Source organism: Macrobrachium rosenbergii, chromosome 26 (assembly GCF_040412425.1).
Source record: "Macrobrachium rosenbergii isolate ZJJX-2024 chromosome 26, ASM4041242v1, whole genome shotgun sequence".
Lineage (NCBI taxonomy): Eukaryota > Metazoa > Arthropoda > Malacostraca > Decapoda > Palaemonidae > Macrobrachium > Macrobrachium rosenbergii.
The window spans coordinates 41,123,121-41,128,120 of record NC_089766.1 but is presented as its reverse complement, the minus strand read 5'-3'; the positions used below and the strand labels follow the sequence as shown (position 1 = coordinate 41,128,120).

At 44.6% G+C, this 5,000-nt stretch overlaps 1 protein-coding gene across 2 annotated transcripts in view; it reads right to left on the bottom strand.

The window, feature by feature from the left end:
- LOC136853137 (scoloptoxin SSD14-like) overlaps window positions 1-5,000 on the bottom strand; it is a 342,771-nt gene that overhangs the window by 148,702 nt on the left and 189,069 nt on the right. The window lies entirely within an intron of this gene.

Here is a 5,000-nt window from a genome sequence, read left to right as displayed (position 1 = left end):
TCACAAATACAACCATCTTTATAGATTCAGGAAATCTTACAAACAATAACCAATTTTTCTGGCAGCATTAGATGATGCGGTTTCAAGTGTCATAAAAAGAAAGTCTGAAGTCAATAGAGACTCCAACTGTCGCCAAATATTTAGAATCATCAATTACACTATTAACTGTGCAATTGTTTAGGCTATTACCTCTCCACACTCTATATCCCTTACTGGACTGTGGAAGCATGCTCTTTCTAGTAAGTAATTGTAGATGCAATAATTTATGTTGGGTTTGTGACAGACTCCAAAAAACATACACAACTTACCCGTTACTGAAAACTTACTAGAGAGTTCTTTTAATGGCAGTCACATTCACAATATCTCTGGTCCTGTTCTACAGTAAACATCCACACCCTGATCACGTGACATGCCGCATTGGTAACTGCATGTGGTGTCATTCTCAGGCCCAGTAGGTACCATGGTAACTCCTTTCCCCAGCTCCCACCTTGACATTTGGCAGTGAGTGATGCTTTTAATGAGCAGTGTAGCTTCTCAATGATGCCATTGGCTTCTGGGTTGTAGGCCGTCATGTATGTTATTTTTGTCCCCAGACTGTTTGCAAGGGCATTCCACAGGGTGGACGTGAAGTTGGCTCCCCTGTCACTTGTTATGATCTGCGGGGACTTCGTGCCTGCTGACACATTCGATGAGGGCTTTCATGCAGCTTTCCACTGCCTGTTGTCATATTGGCATTGCTCCTGGCCAACTGGTATTCCTGTCTATAATGGTGAACAGGTATCTGTGCCCCTCAGAGGTGGGTAGGGGTCCTACTATGTCGACGTGGATGTGGGCGAGTCAGCAGTGTGTTGTGTTAAACTCTCCTACCCCGCTCTCGACATGTCTTGTGATTTTCAACATCTGACATGGGATGCATTCTCTTGTCCAGGTTTTTACGTCCTTTTTCATTCCCCACCAGATGTACAGCTCTACTATGATTTGGGTGGTTGACCAGTCCTATGGGTGGGACAGGTTGTGGGCGAGTGTGAAGGCTTTTCTTCTGAGGTCTTCTGGCAAGTAGGGGCGAGGGCATCCAGTACTCATTTCACAGGTGGTGCCGGAGTATTCAGCTATCGCTGATAGGTGCCGTTGTTGCCATGCTGACCATGTGTTTGCTGACTTCGTGAAAGCATGCATCAAAGGTTGATGGTCTGTTTGTACCATGAACTTTCATCCCTCAAGCATGTGGCAGAAGAGGTGGATGGCTTTGTTGACTGCTAGGAGCTCTCTGTCGAAAGTGGAGCATTTCTGTTCTACTGACGTTAGCTTCTAGCTGAAGAATGCCTGTGAGCAACGTTTATCATCTGTGTCCTGCTCGAGTACGGCACCCATCGCCGTGTTACGCGCGTCTGTTGTCAATGTGCGGGACCTATGGGGTAAAGGAAAGGTTAATGTGGTTGCAGAGGTTATCGCTAGTTTTGCTAAAAGAAATGTTGTATCTTGATTTTCTGACCATACTAATTCTTTTTTTCTTTTAGGCATTTGTATAGGGGACTCATTATTTTAGCAATGTTAGCTATGAACCTATGATAGTAAATGATCAGTCCTGAAAATTCTTGCATTGATTTAACTTTTGTTGGTTTTGGGAAGTAGGTGATTGCCTTTACTTGTTCTGGTAGGGGTTTAATGCCTTCTGGGCTTACTTGGTGTTCCAAGAATTCCACTGTTTTCTTAGCCCATTTGCATTTGTCTTCCCTTACTACGAGTCCATTTTCTTTGAGCATCTGCAGTACTTTCTTGATGTCTTTGAGATCTTGTTTGAGGTTGGGGCTAAATATGAGGATGGTTGATGCAGACCATGCAGAATGGAAGGTTCCTGAGCACGTCCATCAGTCTTTGGAATGTTGCCCCTGAGTTGCGAAGGCCCAAACAGCTGTAGTTGAACATGTAGGTGCTGAAGGGGGTGATGATCGTGGTCTTCTCTATATCTTCCTTCGGTACTGGGACTTGGAAATATCCCCTCAGCAGGTCTGTTTTGGTGAAGATCTTTACTCCATTCATTCGGTTGATTATGTCTGCTATATTTGGTAACAGGAATCTATCTGGCTTTGTTATGATGTTTAGTCACTGGTAATCTCTGCAGAGGGTTTTGGTACCATGTGAAGGGGTGATGCCCGTGGGCTGAGGCCTTTTTGGCATATTCCTGCTTCTTCCATCTCTTTAAACACTTGTTTGGCGCAGGTAAGCTTCTCTGGGGCTAAACGACTAAAACACAAGTGGATTGGGGGTCCTTCAGTTTCTATGTGGTGCAGGATGTTATGTTTTGCTGGTTTGGTTAAGTTGTGCTGCAGGTCATCTTTGAAGACATCTGATGTTCTTGTAGAAGTTGTTGAACTTCTGTCGGTGGGGCGGCTGCTGCGATTGGGTATATTTGTTTTTTATGCTGCTTTGGTGATGGTGTTGTGGCAGTACGTCTGCGTGGCTGGTGAGGAGACGATGCCGGAGTTGTTCCCAGGATCAATTGTTTTTATTCTACGTCCACTAGCAGGTTGCGTGCTGTTAGGCCGGGTATTCACGATCAGGTTTACCTGTCAGTCCACCCGTCAGTTCATCGAAACTGACATTAAAACTTATGTGTGGATGACAGTTTGTGGGCGGTGTCAGTCCACTCACCAGAACGGATGAACTGATGGAATTACCTAAAGTTCTTCTGACCAACTGACAGGTGGTTGCACATGTGTACAAGTAAGCAATGATTTTATGACAGTTCGCCACCGGATTCCTCCTGGGAAGCATCTCAGCCGCTCTGACCACAATATGAATCAACTTTGTATAGGCCTAATTCATTTCACTGTTAGACCCTGCGGCGCTATTTGTAGACTGTTGTGAATCCAAATCATATGCTAACAAATAAAACAAAATTTTCCATGTGATACACACAATTTGGTATAGGCCTAGGTCATTGTCCTGCCTTTTTATGAAAGGTGTTATTAGTGAAAGTAGGCTTCACGGTCCATTTTTTATATAAATAACTGAACCAACTCCCAGGTCCAATTCAACCTCATTCATTAATATTAGACATCTCTCTTTAATAGGCAATATTTAGACCACTCTGTTACGCCTTTTTGTTTCTTTCCTATTTTTAAGCGCATTGCCGCAGCAGCTATTCTATGTAGCTCCACCTCCTTATCAGCCAGCAGAGTTTCCATCACTGCCATATAGTCTTGCCACAATCAAGGCTAGATGAGAACTGAGGGCAATTACCTCAATTTAACTGTCCAACTGACAGTTCTACTCATTACGTGTGGACTCTCATCCAGCAAACGGTCACGGGTGAACTGACAGGTAAACCTGATCATGAATACCCGGCCTTAGGAAGTCCGCTCCTAACAGTGCTATCGTCAAGTCTGCCAAGATGAAGGTCTAACTCTATTCTTTCCCGTTGAAAGTCATGTTCATCTCCTGTCTCCCATACATCGTGAGTGGTGCTCTGCTGGTGGTGGATACATGGAGGTTGGTGGGGGAGAGCGGGGTTGAGTCATTCATTTGGACCTGCATGCTCTGGTGTCCACAAGGAACTTTGTTTCAGACCTCTCATCTCTGATGAAGAAGCACGTGGAGCCCCTTCATTCGTACCTAGAAGAAAGACAAAAGTAGGCAGGTGCACTTTCTCTTATGAGGCAACCAATCTGCTCACCCCTGATGTTTAGTTGGTTGGGTTATGTGTGTGATCCTCTTGCATGTTTTTTTGAAAATAGGCAGCCTTTGTCACACTTTCAGGCCTTTTTTCCAAATTTCCAGTGGAGGTTCGTATTTTTTCTGCTTGGTCTTCCCCTTGATGACCTGCTTGTGGAAGTTTCTTTTGTAAATAGGGGCAGCTGGTCCCTCTGGGTCACTGTCGGATTCCGTGTTGGTTGTCTGCTGGGCCTGTCGTAGTGCTGCTGCTGCTGCCAATGGCTGTGTGGGCCGTGTGCACTATGTCTACCAGCTTCAGGAATTCTAATTGGCATAGTGGAGGCATTAGGCATGGCCACCACTGTTTGGCAGGGTAGTCTTGTGGGGAATACCTCTCTCACAAGGTCTAGGAATGACTCAGGTTGGCCGCCCATGGCGGGGAGCGTGATGAGCCACTGAGACTGTTTATAGATGTGCAATGGTCGCTTGTCTCCTATTGGTGCCCCCAAGTAGTTGAGGAATTTCCTGGTTCTCAGGGCAGGTGGCATGCTGAAGAATGACTTCAGCTGGTCCTTCAGCAGTTCATAAGTGACAGGGGTTTGTAGTTCCTTGAGCCATCCTGCAATTTGCTCAAAGACATCGTCCGGCAGGAATTCGAGGACGGCGTCTGCTTTGCGTGTTGCGGAGGTGATTTTCTTTGATCTGAAAATTGTTTCTGCCCTGAAGAACCATGCTTCTGGGTTGTGGGCTGTGAATGACGATGGTGTCTAAAATGGATAATTGGTTATTATTTTCTAATTCATAAGTAAATTTAATGTTATTATGTAGTGAATTAGCATACTGCAAAAACTGGTCACAGTGGTGACGTTCTTTAAAAAGGACAAAAGTGTCGTTAACATAACGGCGATAAAATAACGGCTTAAAAACAGAGGGACAGCTGTCCAGCAGCTCTCTCTCGAATTTGTGCATAAAGATATCAGCAAAAATGCAGCTTAATGGATTAACATTCCTACACCTTCCACTTGCATGTAAACTTCATCATTAAACACAAAGGCCGTGTCCTGCACCGCCAACTCCAACAGCTCTTTAAAATCTAAGCGGTTAAAACCGTGGTACACATTGTCCTGGTCATTAAAAATAGTATCCAAAATATAATCGATTGTTTCCTCCACTGGATACTGTTTTTAATGATCAGAACAATGTGTACCACGGTTTTAACCGCTTAGATTTTAAAGAAATGTCGGAGCTGGCGGTGCGGGACACGGCCTTTGTGTTTAATGATGAAGTTTACATGCAAGTGGAAGGTGTAGGAATGTTAATCCGTTAAGCTGCATTTTTGCTGATAT